Below are 17,679 nucleotides of genomic sequence, written 5' to 3' on the forward strand. Positions count from 1 at the left end.
GGTAGCAATAGGAGGCATCACAATCTCCACGAAACAGAAAACAAAGCATAGCCCAAAGGGGCGTCTGCTTCTCATGCAACGTAGAAAGATGTTATCTAGTTGACAAAATTTTCTGCTAGCATTCCAGAAACATGCCCTTGTAGCGAGAAACTGCTTTCATGTTTTCTACAGCCAGGGAATTCTTCTAATATCATTATATGAACCTGCGAAATGCAAGCACTGTCCAGCCCTACCTTTCTCAAGAGGTCGTACTTCCTTGTACAGATGGGGCGTCCCGCTGACAGTGTAATCCGGGCGCCTCCTAGTGTAGAATTCAGCCTTTGGTATTGAAGAAGGAAGGAAGGAAGTTTGGGTTTAACGTCCCGTCGACGTCGAGGTCATTAGAGATGGAGTACAAGCTCTGATCTTGTCAAGGATGGGGAAGGAAATGGGCCATGCTCTTCCAAAGGAACCATCGCGGCATTTTCCTGGAGCGATTTAGGGAAATCAGGAAAAACCTAAATCTGGATGACTGGACACTGCTTAGACTCGTTGTCCTTTCTGCATGCGACCCCAGTTTGCTAACCACTGCGCCACCTCGTTCGAAGCTTTGGTGTTATCTCTAGGCTTTGCGAATGGGTAGGAGCCCTGCGATATGGAAAACAGCTAGAGCAGTAGTTAACAAAAAGGGAACGGATAAATACCCGGCATCATCGGAAAGCTATAATCCTATTTACTTATTAAACGTCTTGGCCAAAGTTCAGGAACGTCTGCTCTGTGATTGGTTGTAGGCGCACAGGGAGCTCTTGCGTCTAAACCAGTGTCAATACGGATTGAGGAAATGGAAGTCCATAGACGATGCGGTTAATAGAGCTCTTCAGATTGTGGAATATTCGACAACGAAGTGTGCCGTCGCACTCATTCTATAATCATTGGTGGCCTGGGACGTTCGCATGCCTTAAAGATTTCAGGGTCACCAAATGACTGTGTAAAACCTGGTAGGTTATTGTAGTTGGCGTAGCGTCCAATGGCTTGCGGGACAGAGCAAGGTAATCAGGCTCCATAAGAGGTCTACTGTTTTGGGATCTTAGTACTGAACTTAGACGGGGCAGATGCTATTGAAGGTGATGTCGCATATGCAGATGACATTCTAGTAGTTGTGTTTGCGGACTCCAGGGTGAGCCTTCAAGATAAGATGGATGAAGTGCTTGCTCAGACACAGCAATGGTGCAAGAGCGACGAACTGACTACAGCTGTTCATAAAAACACATGCATACCTCTGAAGGGAAGACTTTCTCTTGCCAGAAATCCTTCCCTGAGGCTTGACGGAATACCTGTAAAACGCAGCACCGTTTTTAAAATCTGTTGCTGAGGAAGAGACTAAAATTATGCATAATGCCCTTCTTGGCACTGCTGGATATAAATTACATTTGCACGTGTTGTGGTCGTATCACGAAGCTATCTTCAACGTCATTGTAGGCTTCGCTGCCAGTTTCTGGGAGCATCGCCTTAGACTAGATAGCTAAAAAACAATACTGCGACGAATTCGGCGGAGCTTACTTATGAGGCTCGCTATGCCTTTAGTGGGTTTGCTAATGATCCTCGGGTTTTGTTCAATGGATATCGTGGTAAACCACAGAGCAGCGCTGTGTTGGTTGGAGCGTGAGCAATATGATCGAGTATACGAGATGTCAGGAACGCATATTACTGGTAAAATGTATTCACGAACCTGGAAGTTAGATAAATGGCAGTCTGACTAGGACGCTAGTAGCACTGTAAGGTGTGTTTACAGCATATTCTCAAGCATCAGGAACAGGCTCAAACTTCACGGCATAGCTCCTACTCGAGGTATGGTGCACCTATTAACAGGTCATGGCCCATATCCCAAACATCTGCATCGATTGAGGTGTAGTAACGCACAAACCTGTGAATGTGTAGAGGAAGGTTCCACTGATCATGTCGTTCTCAGATGCCCCTTTTTAAGGTAGAGAGAGATCGCAGACATTTAACCTGTGATCTGAAAGCAATTGTAAGGGACCAAAACTTGCGGGCTAAAGTTAATATGATAGCACATCGGATATCTAATAGTTCTGAGTATAAAAAAAGTCAACAGGTCACATAGGAGAAATATATGGCATCCACTAGTGTCCTGAATAGCCTGAAAGCGCAGGATTGCATTCTGCACAGCAGAAAGGAGCATGTCTGTAGGTATGCTAGCTACCTCTCTTCATAAGCTGCGTTTCAGCTTAGCACATGTGTGAATATTCACCTGGTAAACCCTGTTCTATAGGTAGCCCGACAATATGAAATCACAGGGAGTGAGACCAGGTGATCGCGCCGGCCATACATTTGGAAACGATTAGCTGATAATTCGATCGTTTCCTAACGTATTTCGGAGAAGCAGTTCAACACAACCGATGGGCGGTGGGGACTCATCTTGCATGAAAACTGTTGAGTTCAATGCATCTGTCTCCCATCGGGCAGGTATGACATGCTGACGAACCACATCGCAGCAACGATGGCCAGTCACACTGCACGTCTTTGGTCCTTCAGCGCCAACCACTTCAAAAAAGAACGGGCCAATGATGAACGTAGCCGTGAAGCCACTCCATACAGTGGCACGTTCACCATACAGAGGAACTTCATGCACAGTGACTGATGGTGAAGATCCCCATACTCGGCAATTCTGTGTGTTTACTTCATCCGTTAAAAAAAAAAAAAACGTGCTTCTTCTAACCATAGGATTGTCCAGGGCCAGCCCTCGTCAACTTCAATCCATGCAAGAAAGTGGAGAGCAAAGTCAACACGTCGTTGTGCATCCTGTGCTGCAAGCTGCTGTACGATATGGACCTTGTGTGGATAGCATTTGAGAATGATTCGAAGCAAGTCCGCACAGTAGACCACGGGATCATCAACCACCTGTGGTGCAACCGGTTGTCAACCTCTTCCCGGAGCGATGCCCAGATCCCCAGCTGATTCGAACTTCTTCTTCATGTTCCGCACAGCAGGTGGAGGAAAATGAACCTTCCGTAATTCTTTCAGCCGGTGATATCCTCAAAGCGTAGCTGCAGCATTACTGTTGTTTTGATAAAAGAGTTTCACCAATAATGCCCTGCTCCTTTTGTCCAAGCTCATGTTGACACATCAACAAGTGCACTGCGATAGGACAGGTGTGTTAGATTATGAATCACAATGACTGATCACGGCACCTGGTGGTCACAGTTGGAACTGGTAGATGGTGCTGTGTCAGTCACACCATAGTCTGGACATTAGTGGTACCAAGCTTGGTGCTCGTATGGTAATTAGTTTCCTGTTATAACGTGTTATATAGGGGTTTAATTATAACCACCTGATATATATATATATATACGGGTATGCGTAGCCTCGAGGATTGCCGAGGCACACACATACCAGAGTCGGTGACGTAGAATAGCCTAGCAACAATAGGTTTAGAAATAGGTGTACTTGTAGTTAGTAAGCAAAGCTTGAGTTCTTCGTAGGCTGCCAGTAATATGTCTAGCAATGTGAGATAAAAGCTATTCCTTTGGAACTTTACTTAATTCCCTTTATTTTATGTTATTTTTATAATTACTTGTTATTTTTCAGATGTTGTGTTTTATTTCTACATTAATATCACCAATGGTTGTTGTTAACGTATTTACTGCAATATATAACATTGTATGTCACCATGATTAACGAATATGTACGACCTGTTTAGAATTTCCAAATAATGGCACTGTGCAAATGGTGGACAAATTTAAATACCTGGGAGAATTTATAACAGGAAGGAACAGGAGCAAGGAGGGAATAACAGAGAGGATAAAGAAGATGAGGTCAGCCTCCTGCATGACGAGAGAGCTATATAATAAAAAGAATATATCCACAGAGGCAAAGATAAGCCACTACAAGGCAACAGTGAGGAATGCAGTATTATATGCTGCTGAGACGATGACACTAGGAAGAAATGGGGCAGAGCACCTAGAGAAAGAAGAGAGGAAAACACTGAGAAAAATACTAGGTCCCAAAAGAGGTGGAGAGAGGTGGATGCGAAGACCTAGGGAAGAATTGTACCGGAACGTGAGAACAATGTCCGGGGAAATCAGACTAAAAAGGGCAAGGTTTGCTGGGCATGTAGTTAGGATGAATATGGAAGGAATGACGAAGAGAGTGTGGGAAACGACAGAGAGGACAAGGGGAAAGACAGGAACCAAGTGGATAGTTGAACTTCGGAAGGACTGGTTGGAATTAGGGATCAAGGTCGAAGGAAAGGAAAATTGGAGGAACAAATATACACCGACAAATATGCGGGAGATCAATGACAGAGAAGAATACAGGAAAAGATTAGAATGTCACCAGTGGAGCCGCCAGGAGGAACGGAAACTGAAGATCTCGGAAAAAGAGCGGGAGAGGAGAAGAGAAAGAATGAAGAGGTTCTGGGAGAAGAAGAGGAAAATGCAGTCCACGAAAGGGCTACCCGTGGCCCTACAGAGGCCGTAACACAAGAAGAAGAATTTCCAAATAATACATCCAAAATTTGTGGCAATGAATTGAATTGACTCAAGGCTGGAGAACCACTGTGACGCTAGGAACCTTCAATTCAGAAAGGCCACCAAGCGAGGTGGCGCAGTGATCAGCACACTGGACTCGCGTTCGGGAGGACGACGGTTCAAACCAGCCTCCGGCCATCCTGATTTAGATTTTCCGTGATTTCCCTAAATCGCTTCAGGCAATTGTCGAGATGGTTCCTTTGGCAGTGCGCGACCGATTTCCTTCCCCATTCTTCCCTCATCTGATTGGATAGATGGCCTCCCTGTTTGGTGCCCTCTCTCAAATCAACCAAGCAAACAATCGGAACGGCCGCGAGATAAATTGCGACCAGCTTCGCCCTCTCACTTGTTTCTGCAAGTCACACGCAACCACGAAACTAGCATGTAGTTGGCGTCGCTAAATTCACGGACTATACACGCTTGAATCTAAAGGAAATTAAAAGGAAGAGATGAATTGCAGGTGCATATGCATCACCGACCCAGTCATCGATCCCCGTGGATCGGTTTAATATCGCAGGAATGATCCAATTAACCTCCAAATTAGCATATCAATACGAAGAAGTGTTCTTCAGTACAATAACATATCTCAGAAACTTGTCGTGTACAATAAGAGCTAGGAGAGCAGAGAATGGTGGGAGTTAAATGCAGACATCGGCAGTTTTGATTACGTGAATAAATGAATTAAAAGTGAGAGGAGGCAGCCTAACGTCAGGCTGACGCTTTTCATCGCGAGTTTCCAGCAGCTCAACGAAACAGTTTTAACATTTAACCCTTTGAGCCAATCGGACTAAGAAGTAGAAAACGTGGCGTTTCATCAGTCAGTTCCTGTTACAGCTAACAGAACGCCTCCGGTAATTGCTACCACTTGTAAGGTGTTTGAAAAAGTTACTTCCAGCAAGCGCAAAGAAAGATCTGCCCTCACGGGGAGGTGATTACCCGTTAAGACAGCATGGCAGGTCTCGACCACAACTCACATACTACGATTAGGGACAGACTGACACTTCATTTCCAAGCTGGACAAATAATCTTTAGCACAAAATACTGCGAACCGACCTTTTCATCCACAATATAACACAGAGGCGTTTAGGAGGACATATTGCAATTTAATCCAGTTGTCATTGAGTATGTCAACAATAAATAATAAATCATTCTCAGTTCCACTACAGATATCGAGCTACATCTCTTCCACACAACATTGTCAGGGAACAACTTCTGAGAGCTGGTGGCGCAACATAAGAAATTGTTGATGTATATTGAGTTCATTTGCGACCCTCTTGTAACACCATGTTGTACATCCAGTAATACTATCGTACCATTATGGTCCCTCTTGTACCACCATGTTGCACATCCAATAATACTTTCGTACCATTTTGGTCCAGATTCTATTACGGATATTTTCTTCAAGAGAATAAGATAGCTCAGAAACGTATAGCGTGCGTTAAGAACTAGAACAGTGGGAGCAGAGAATCGTGGGAGTTTTGTAGAGAGATCGGTGCTTTTGGTGAGGAAATGCTGCTGTTAAGCTGACATCAGATTAAGGTGACACACATTACTTCTCTCTTTACAATTTGTTGACTGATAATTATCAAAGAAGAAGTTTATAGTGTTACTAATCGGCAGTAAAAGACTAGTAATATTCTTATTTGCAAAGAAGTAACATTTTACTTACGACTAGTAGTAGGTACGAAGTATGCAGTTTCAAAATAAGGAACCAATAGGGCGTATCAATTGATCTCGTTGTCAAAAGAGGACTGAGGCTATATGATCAAACACGAGAAAGAAATACAGTAGGAGATTACGAAGGAGAAAGAAGTCAAAGGTCTAGGGTAGAAGTTGTACTCCAGCACCAACAATGATATGAATTTCTTCCAAAATATATGTCTCTCTAATATTAAGGGGAGAAAGACACGAAGTAAGTAACCGATAATAATTTTTTCCACTTAATAATTTTTATTTTACGAAGTGGTATTCAAAAGTTACCGAAATTTGTATTTTGCGTAAAAATAATTACTGGTAAATTTAAATGCCGCTAGGTGTCTAAGCATAAACACTTCTTGAACCAGTGTGGGAAGTAACTGTGAGCTGAGTGGTTTGGTCAGTTGTTGGCGAGCGTATTTCCATTGTCGAGTTTTCATGAGTTTGCGGCTGTTCGGAAGCTGACTTAAAGTAGCAGCATGTCTTTGTAACGTTCTGTTTTAAAATTGGGAAAAACGCTGCCGAAACGCATGAAATTTTGAAACACGACTTTGGACATAGTGCTTTAGATCGGACTTACAAATGGGTACACGTGTTTCAAAAACGAGTGAACATCGACTGATGATGATCGTTCTGGTCGGCTGTCAACAGACAACAAAACATGTTCAGAATGTGAGAGCTCTGATTCAGCGAGATGGTAGACATACCGTCGAAGACCTCTGCAAGAATTCGGAAATAACTTATTGTAAAAGTAAAGGAATTTTTCAAAAGAACTGACGATGAGAAGAATTATGGTGAAGTTTGTGCCATGATTGCTTCATGACGATCAGATACAATATAGCGAGGGAATATGCAGGCAACGGAAAACTGCTTCAAGATCGATCAAAATGGTTCAAATGGCTCTGAGCACTATGGGACTTAACTTCTAAGGTCATCAGTCCCCTAGAACTTAGAACTACTTAAACCTAACTACCCTAAGGACATCACACACATCCATGCCCGGGGAAGGATTCGAACCTGCGACCGTAGCAGTCACGCGGTTCCAGACTGTAGCGCCTTTAACCGCTTGGCCACCGCGGCCGGCAAGATCGATCAAACATTCAGACGTTGTCACTGGTGACGAAAATTAATTTTATAGCTATGACCCGATCCTTGAACTAAGCACCAATTATAGCAGTGACAGAAACCTTCTTCATCTCGGCTAAATATTGACTATATAGCTTGTAAAGAGTTCGTCCCACCAGTTAAGACGGTGCTGTTTCCTAAGATTTTAAGGGAGGACATAAGGAGCAAACGTCCAGAGATGTGGTGTTGTTGGAGGTATTTTTACTGAAAGCAAGGTATCATTTGTTTCTCACATTCAGTAACTTCTTCTTCTTCTCCAAGATGAAAATCGAATTGAAGTGGTGAAGATCTGTCATTGTGAAAGAGATTCAAGCTCACTCGCAGATGGTGATAAACACTCTCAGAAAGACAGATTTGTAGGGTGCATTTAAAAAGTGTCAGAAACGTTGAGGTCGGAGCTGCTTTGAAGGTAACGGTGCAGAATATGAAATAGGTAAGACGTAACAATTATAGTTAATATATTTCGGAAACTTATGGATACCACCTCGTATTTCAGCAATAACCTACACGTTGAAGCCATACTGAAATTCACTGGACCCAGGATGGTTACATCCCGTCAACGAGAAAGTAAGAGATCTGAATGACAGGCACAATTCGCAGACAACATGCGTAAACTCATGTTTGATAGAAAATATCATACAATTGGAAAACTACAATCTGCAATGAGATGTTTACTACACACTATAAGCTGTACACAACAAATTCATGGGAAATGACAAATGTGCACTGAAATGCATTGAAACAGAGATAGGACATACCATACACACACACACACACACACACACACACACACACACACACACACACACAAGTGAAGGTCAACTCTGTTTTTTTTTAATGGGATGCTATAGTTTGGTACTTATTTTCTGATAGCGGCTATCGAGACGAATCCAATGATGTGTAACAGTAAGTTCTTTGAAGGTCAACGAAGGTCAGAAAGGTGGCATGAACGTCCATTTACAGAAGATGTTCGAAGTGATGACCATTGGTATGAATGCAGTGCTGCAATCTTCTTATCAAAGACTGAGTGGTATTCCTTATCATTTCGGCACTTATCGAAGCACATGCTCTGACAATTCTCTCTTGCGTATCTTCAGGTGTTGTTGGAACGTCTTTATAAACAATGTCTTGTACGAATCCCCACAAGGAAAAAATCCAGAGGCGTCAAGTCTGGCGAACGAGCCAGACACGACACATCTCCCCCTCGTCCAATCCAACGATCTGGGAATTGTCTCTGCAACTCATTTCTAGCCATCATCGAAAAATGTGCCAGATACCCATCGTGTTGATACCATATACTGTTGCTTGTTCCTGCAGGTACTTCTTCTAATAACAGACCTAATGTTTCCTGCAGGAATGTGGTGTACTTCCTACCATTAAGATTTCCTTCGATGAAATAAGGGCCTATAATTCTGTCCTCCAGAATCCCACACCATACATACACCGACCAAGGTTTTTGCTGTGCAACTTGCCGCAACCAACATGGATTTTCAGTTGCCCAGTAATGCATGTTATGCAAATTAAGATTTCCATGGTTCGTGAATGTAGCCTCGTCGGTAAATAAAATCAAATTAATAACTGTGTCATCCCACTGAATCTGAAGTCAAGCCCATCGGCAGAATTCAATGTGTGTGTGTGTGTGTGTGTGAATTCCTAAGGGACCAAACTGCTGAGGTCATCGGTCCCTAGACTTACACACTACTTAAAGTAACTCAACGCTAAGTACAACACTCGCAGCCATGCCCGAAGGAGACTCGAACCTCCGTCGGGAGGGGCCGCACGATTAGTGACATGGCGCCTCTAACCGCGCGGCGTCAGAATTCAATGATACGCATTCAGTCCGTACCAGTTTATTCGTGGTGGAGACAGATATGGTAAGGATGATATTTATGGTGATGCAGAACAGGAACAACACTACTCTGGCTCATGCTAGATTCCCTTGCGAACTAGCGCGATTAGCACAAGGATTTCGAACCACAGTGGGAAGAGTATCAATTTCCGTTTCCTCGTTAGTAACTTTCCTTTGAAGCATATGTTTCCAACGCATTAAAGATCGAGTTGTTCTCAATTTATCATACACATATTTAAATGTACGACGTGTAGGGTGACTACGTTGAGGATATCTTTCAGGGTATAACCCTCTAGCTCTCACTGAATTTCGTTGGCATTCTCCGTAAATGAGAAGCATATCGACTCGTTCCTCGAAGGAGTACACCATTCATATTCGCTTGATTCGACGATACAAGCCTTACCGTTCCTATTAGTGCTGTATTTCGAAACCGTTGACTGCTGTTTACATGTCAATGGCACGTTAGATGGCTACGCTGTATTCAGCGAATATTTATTGTTTGCACGATATACGAGAAAGAATTGTCAGAGCATGTGCTTCGATAAGTGCCGAAGTGATAAGGAATACCACTGAATCCATGATAAGAAGATTGCAGCACTGCATTGATACCAATGATCATCACTTCGAACACGTTCTGTAAATGGACGTTCGTGCCAGCTTTTTGACCTTTCTTGACCTTCAAAGGCGTTACTGTTACACATCATTGGATTCGTGTCGATAGCCTCTCTCAGAAAATAGGTACCCAACTATAGCATCCCACTTAAAAAAACAAAGTTGACCTTCATATCTCTGACGCGACTACACCTAGCAACAAAAAGCCAGCGTCATATTATGGCCCCAGTTGTCCCACGCAACGTTTGTCCCACAAACTTCTCCGATACTATCATACTTTTGGAGTTACACTGAAATACCTGGTTGAGACACTGCAAGAAATATACTAAGAAAAGCTGCGATAGACGATCGGATCTCAAAAATGATGATAGCGTATAGGCTCACTAATGCTAGGCTGAAACACTATAATACTGTGATCTAAACAGAATATTGTACTTTATGTTATGTTATTTTATGTTAACCGGGTATCTAGAAACGATAGGCTCCGTCCGCGCCGCAGTGGTCCGCAACCCGACGACGACTACCGCAGTCCACTTCACCCCTCTGCCGCCCCACAGCGAACCCAGGGTTATTGTGCCGTTCGGCCCCCAGTGGACCTCCCAGGGAACGTCTCACACCAGACGAGTGTAATCCCTATGTTTGCGTGGTAGAGTAATGGTGGTGTACGGGTACGTGGAGAACTTGTTTGCGCAGCAATAGCGAACATAGTGTAGCTGAGGGGGAATAAGGGGAACCAGCCCCCATTCGCCGAGGCAGATGGAAAAACGCCTAAAAACCATCCACAGACTGGCCGGCTCACCGGACCTCGACACTAATCCGCCGGGCGGATCGTGCCGGGGACCGGCGCTCCTTCCCGCCCGGATAGCCGTGCGTTGGGCCGCACGACCAACCGGGTGGGCACATATCGTACGTTAGTAATGATGCCTCTTGATGAACTAAAAAGTAGAGAATTTGGGCATCTTGGAAAGGAGAATCCAGACCGAAGCATTCTGTAAGCTCTTGAGAAATAAAGAAGTCCACGAGAACGTTAAGGAGGCTCCTATTTCTTGAAGACATGTACAGAATGGATAAAAATGGTCCACCCAAAAAATATATATTTGCGTTCGGAACAATAAGAACGGCACTACATGTATTAAAGAAGCTCGGAAAGACCTCGGATGGTCCAACAACTTGAAGTCCCTAAGTCGGAACAAACAGGTTTCGAAAGAGAATACAAAGTTTGAAAGTGTTTCCTGTCCAAAGAAGAACTACAATGACCGGAAGAACATGGGCGGGAGAACAAAGACAATCATATGAAGGAGTATTTGAAACAGAAAACCCCGGACAAAGACATCACAGTGAAGATTTAGCGTCATCTTAAGTCCTCAGTTCGCAAATTATAGAAAAATGTCGAAATGGTACAGCAATAAAGTATTGACGGTTGTGTGATGAAACGATAACGGGAAGAAGCAGAGGCTTAGCCCGCTGTAATTTCCAGTGTGGTCTGCGTACTGGAAGGGCTCTTTTGGGGTGGGCCTCCCGTTCCATTCCGTGCCGTTCTCCCCGTCGCGGCGCTGCGTTGATCTTCACGCGCCCGTGCACCCCCTGGCCGGCGAGACCTGATGCAGGAACCCCTTCCAGCGCGTCGGCGGACCAGCCGTTCGTCCCTCGCCGGCACGGCCCAGTGCGCTAATCAAGGGGCTTGTGTACTCCCGCGGAGCAGATGGCACGCCAGAGGACCCACACAACATCCGGCGGGAGCGGCAGTTTTCATCCGGTCACCGCGTCAGGCCATGCGGAAACCTCCGCACAGCGGCGTTCGCGCTGGGGTGCTAAGAGCCCCGATATCACTGTCGAAGGACAACTCCGACATCTCCCAAGTGGAACATGACCCACTCAAATAAATTACGTTTCCACGGTATCCTACATAGCACAGCCTCCGGAGAAAAAAAAGTGTATAAATTGAATTATGGATACACACCAATGGAAGCGCTATATGCGCTCTCGGAATACACTCCTGGAAATGGAAAAAAGAACACATTGACACCGGTGTGTCAGACCCACCATACTTGCTCCGGACACTGCGAGAGGGCTGTACAAGCAATGATCACACGCACGGCACAGCGGACACACCAGGAACCGCGGTGTTGGCCGTCGAATGGCGCTAGCTGCGCAGCATTTGTGCACCACCGCCGTCAGTGTCAGCCAGTTTGCCGTGGCATACGGAGCTCCATCGCAGTCTTTAACACTGGTAGCATGCCGCGACAGCGTGGACGTGAACCGTATGTGCAGTTGACGGACTTTGAGCGAGGGCGTATAGTGGGCATGCGGGAGGCCGGGTGGACGTACCGCCGAATTGCTCAACACGTGGGGCGTGAGGTCTCCACAGTACATCGATGTTGTCGCCAGTGGTCGGCGGAAGGTGCACGTGCCCGTCGACCTGGGACCGGACCGCAGCGACGCACGGATGCACGCCAAGACCGTAGGATCCTACGCAGTGCCGTAGGGGACCGCACCGCCACTTCCCAGCAAATTAGGGACACTGTTGCTCCTGGGGTATCGGCGAGGACCATTCGCAACCGTCTCCATGAAGCTGGGCTACGGTCCCGCACACCGTTAGGCCGTCTTCCGCTCACGCCCCAACATCGTGCAGCCCGCCTCCAGTGGTGTCGCGACAGGCGTGAATGGAGGGACGAATGGAGACGTGTCGTCTTCAGCGATGAGAGTCGCTTCTGCCTTGGTGCCAATGATGGTCGTATGCGTGTTTGGCGCCGTGCAGGTGAGCGCCACAATCAGGACTGCATAGACCGAGGCACACAGGGCCAACACCCGGCATCATGGTGTGGGGAGCGATCTCCTACACTGGCCGTACACCACTGGTGATCGTCGAGGGGACACTGAATAGTGCACGGTACATCCAAACCGTCATCGAACCCATCGTTCTACCATTCCTAGACCGGCAAGGGAACTTGCTGTTCCAACAGGACAATGCACGTCCGCATGTATCCAGTGCCACCCAACGTTCTCTAGAAGGTGTAAGTCAACTACCCTGGCCAGCAAGATCTCCGGATCTGTCCCCCATTGAGCATGTTTGGGACTGGATGAAGCGTCGTCTCACGCGGTCTGCACGTCCAGCACGAACGCTGGTCCAACTGAGGCGCCAGGTGGAAATGGCATGGCAAGCCGTTCCACAGGACTACATCCAGCATCTCTACGATCGTCTCCATGGGAGAATAGCAGCCTGCATTGCTGCGAAAGGTGGATATACACTGTACTAGTGCCGACATTGTGCATGCTCTGTTGCCTGTGTCTATGTGCCTGTGGTTCTGTCGGTGTGATCATGTGATGTATCTGACCCCAGGAATGTGTCAATAAAGTTTCCCCTTCCTGGGACAATGAATTCACGGTGTTCTTATTTCAATTTCCAGGAGTGTAGTAATGTGTAGTACCTTTGTCATTTTATACAAAAGGGATGAACTTTTTTGTTTCATTGTCTTCTCGGTTCTAATGTTCTAGCTGACGGACGCTTCTTTTTCATGGTCTGTCGCTAATACAATTATCTGCAGTAATACTAGTAATATTTTGAATATATATAAAAATAATCATTCAAAATTGTGTTTTTTTTCGGTAGCAAGTACCTTTCCTGCCCATGATTTACTTACGTAAGAATTAAATGTTGCCCTGGCCATTCTGTATAAGCTCATTGTTGTAGCGACGTCATTAATAATAAAAACGATATATGCTATTTTAATAGTGATTTAATGCTAAAAGTATTAAACAAATAATCTCAATAAATACAAAACATTGTCTTCTAATATTTTCCAGTTTATTTTTATCCAGAGGTACAGTTTTATTAAGAATGATTTCTATAAATGTGTACGCTGCCATTGCACATAGGCAGCTATCCTGGAGCATCAAGCTTCACAGAAAAAATAATTCAGCATTGTGTTCAATTGCCTTATCGCTTATATTAAAGAAAATTTTTTTTTTAATCCATCGTAAGACGGATGTCTTCACGTTGGAATAAGTATGATATTTGTGGCGATAGCGCCCTGAGAAAATTTAGCCATGGCTTTTAAGAAACATAAAAGAGAATTTTTAACAAAACGTTTCTTTCAATTATCAGAATATTCTCTTTCATTCGAAAAAAGACCCCCGATATCATTGTCGAAGGACAACTCCGATATCTCTCAAGTGGGACATTACCCATTCAAATAAATTACGTTTCCACGGTATCGTAATACGGGACAGCATTATGAGTAGGTTTACATTTGACTCTGAGTCCACTTTTTATTTTCCGTAAGTCGTGCCGCATTCACGAGACGGAAGGAACAAACATTTGCACCCGCAGCTTGCCTGCGGTGCTCTGCCGTCCAGCGACTGCTCCTCGGAACTACTGTACCCTGTTTGTCAGTGATAGTCGGAAGTTGTAGAAGCGCGATCATGAACTATAGGAGACGAGTCTGCTGCTCCCTGCATGCGTTTTTTCAGAAGTTTAACAAACACAATAGATACACATAACAGAGACTTTAGTCGTCAATAATATACTCTCCTTCTCCATTGACGAAAGTCTACCAACGCTGCGGAAACTTTTCGATTCCTCGACTGTGCAAATCACATGGTTTTTGAGGCGAAGAACTTGTCGCCGGCCGCTGTGGTCGAGCGGTTCTACGCGCTTCAGTCTGGAACATCCCGGCTGGTACAGTCGCAGGTTCGAATCCTGCATCGGGCATGGATGTGTGTGATATCCTTAGGTTAGTCAGGTTAAGTATTGATAAGTGTAGGGGACTGATGATGGTTCAAATGGCTCTAAGCACTATGGGACTTAACATCTGAGGTCATCACTCGCCTAGACTTAGAACTACTTAAACCTAACAAACATAAGGACATCACACACATCCATGCCGGAGGCAGGATTCGAAACTGCGACCGTAGCAGCGTCTAGAGCCGCTCGGCCATAGCGGCCGGCAGTGGGACTGATGACCTCAGATGTTAATTCCCATAGTGCTTTGAGCCATTTGAACCATTTTCAGAACTCGTCATCCGGAAAAGAAGTTCCTTGAAGGTTTTTCGATAGAGAGCGGAAAAGGTAAAAATCTGAGGGCGCAAGATTAGGTGTATAAAATGGGCGCTGAATGACTTCCCAACCCAGCTCCTGTATCGTGTTTCTTGTCAGTGTAACAGAATGCGGGCGGCGTTATCGTGGAGCAGCATCACTACTCGCAGTCTTCCTGATCGTTGTTCTTGGACCGCGTCTGCAAGACGCATCAGTTGTGCACAATAAATGTCAGCAGTGACGGTTACGTCCCGGAGAAGTAATTCGTAGTACACTGTCACTGTTCCACAAGATACATGACATTAACTTTTGAGGATGCGAGCAGGACTTTGTACGGTGAGTTAGTACTTTGTTTGTGCTCAACCATTCCTTTATTTTCCTCGTGCTACCATAAAAAAGGTAGCATTTCTCGTCACCAATAACGATGCATGATATGAATGCTTGGTTTTATTCACGGCCAACTGAGCAAGCAGAGACGCACATATAGCTACCCGCTAATTTTTGTCATTTTGGCTTAGATCGTGTGGTACACATACACCCGACTTTTGAACCTCTCTCATTGCATACAGATGTCGCATGATGGTGGAATGATCATAGTCCATTACATTTGCCAGTTATCGAGTACACTAACGTGAATTACTGTGCTTTATGGTTTGATGCTTTTAAACAATCTTCGTCAAACCTAATCGTATTTCCTGAACGTGGAGAGTAACTAATGTCAAAACGACCCTTCTTAAAACTGGAAGCCTATTTCCCGTCCAATGGCACTATCCCCATAAACGGAGCAATTGTTTCTGGCTGCCTCCGCTGTTGTCACCCCTCTACTGAATTCAAACAGAACAATAATTCGGAAACGTTCCGATTTATCCAACTTGATGCTCCATTTTCTGCCGTCCTCAGTTCCAATCCCTATCCGCAGATGACGAAATAACAATATGTAGACTCAAATAGCAACGCCGAACTCAAAATAAAAATGACAGTCGATAAATGAACCCATAAAAACCGGAATAGTAGCATGCGAAACAAAACGCTACGAACTTATTCACCAACCTAATACATCTACAGCTATTTCCCAATTTTCCTATTCCAGTCGCGCATCGTTCGCGGATCGAACGATTGCTGGTAAGCCTCCGTGAGAGTTCGTATCTCTCTGATTTCATCTTGATGGCCCTTTTGCGAGATAGGCGAGTGCATAGGAGGCTGGAATATACTGATTGACTCTTCTAGGCAGTTCGGAACAGCGCGACTTCTACGGTCTCAGGTTCAAATCCCGCCTCGTGCATGGACGTGTGTGACGTCCTTAGGTTAGTTACGTTTAAGTAGTTCTAAGTTCCAGGGGACTGATGACCTCAGATGTTAAGTCCCATAGTGCTCAGAGCCATTTGAACCATTTTGACTCTTCTAGGATTGTACACTCTCGGAACTTTGCGATTAAACCCTAACGTTTGGCAGAACGCCTCTCTTGCAGCAACGCTCAAGTCAGTAGTCTAATTTACGTTACTAACAAGTCGACTGTGTCATAACGCAACGTTATCTGTTGCAGATGACGGCTAAACAAGATCACAGAAATTAATAAAAAAAGTCGACTCCTGGCACATTTGCTTTGTGTCGTACAGAAGAAAAAAAACATCCAAAAGGAAAACAAGAACCCATAAATGGTGATGTAACCTCACAGCAAAGCCTCAAGTCCTTGTGGATGAAGCTGAAAGTTATTCTTAATTTCAAACGTACAGCTTCCAAAGCAGAACATCAGTATAATGCGATTCTTTCTCACAGGCATCACCCGCAAAATGTACATATGAGAGATATTTGTACAACCCTACTTGCAAGAAGAACATTAATGTAATTGGATTTTTCCTTGCGGGAACCATTCTTGCAATGCACACAGGAGTGCAGTCGGTATAACTTGCAATGAAGTTAGCCGCATTTTAGCACAAGCAGTGAAGTTATTCGAATGTCTGCGCAAGCAATGGTGCGACTCACACGTCAACATTACCGTCGTTCAGTTGGAACAAACACTGGCTGTGAACCTAAGAGCCGGCCGCGGTGGCCGTGCGGTTCTACGCGCTACAGTCCGGAACCGGGACTGCTACGGTCGCAGGTTCTAATCCTGCCTCAGGCATGGACGTGTGTGATGTCCTTAGGTTAGTTAGGTTTAAGTAGTTCTAAGTTCTAGGGGACTGATGACCTAAGATGTTAAGTCCAATAGTGCTCAGAGCCATTTGAACCATTCGAACCTAAGAATTATAGCTTACTGTAGATTTCAACCGAACGTAACCAGGAGCTTATTTTAAACGTTCATTATAAGAAAACTTCTCATGTAGCGCTAGTACATTCTGTTTTAGGTGTCCAGGACTTAGGTAATACAAAATAGTTAAAAACAATAACAAGATTCTGCCAGGCACTACTGATTTACAGTGAAGTAGACCGTAAATTCTAGAATTCCGCTGCCGTCATGGCCGTAACACTTACCGTGTATAGATCTTCTGTGGTGCAAGGATCGGACAGGCTTTTGCAGACCAGGGGATGTTGTGAGTCCTGCACTTAAAGCACTCGTCTTCCGTCATGGAGCCCTACTTCCTGAGCTTCGTCTTGCATCGTGACACCCCTGTCCTCAGTCCGTTTAGTGCCTTCCATGCAAAATACGAAGCCCGAAGCACGTTTCTCTTTGATGTTCTCCTGAGGCATTTCGATTAATGAGTTTCGTCATAGTTAAGTTCGATGAGTTGCAGGTGTTGATCGAATTGCTGATTATGTGCCCATGAAGCCCCTCCTTGACCTCATTCTAAGTCTCTGTGTTTCGTATCCAAACAGTTAGTGTCTGGGATCCATTTCCT

This window comes from Schistocerca piceifrons, chromosome 5 (assembly GCF_021461385.2).
Source record: "Schistocerca piceifrons isolate TAMUIC-IGC-003096 chromosome 5, iqSchPice1.1, whole genome shotgun sequence".
Classification (NCBI taxonomy): Eukaryota; Metazoa; Arthropoda; class Insecta; order Orthoptera; family Acrididae; genus Schistocerca; species Schistocerca piceifrons.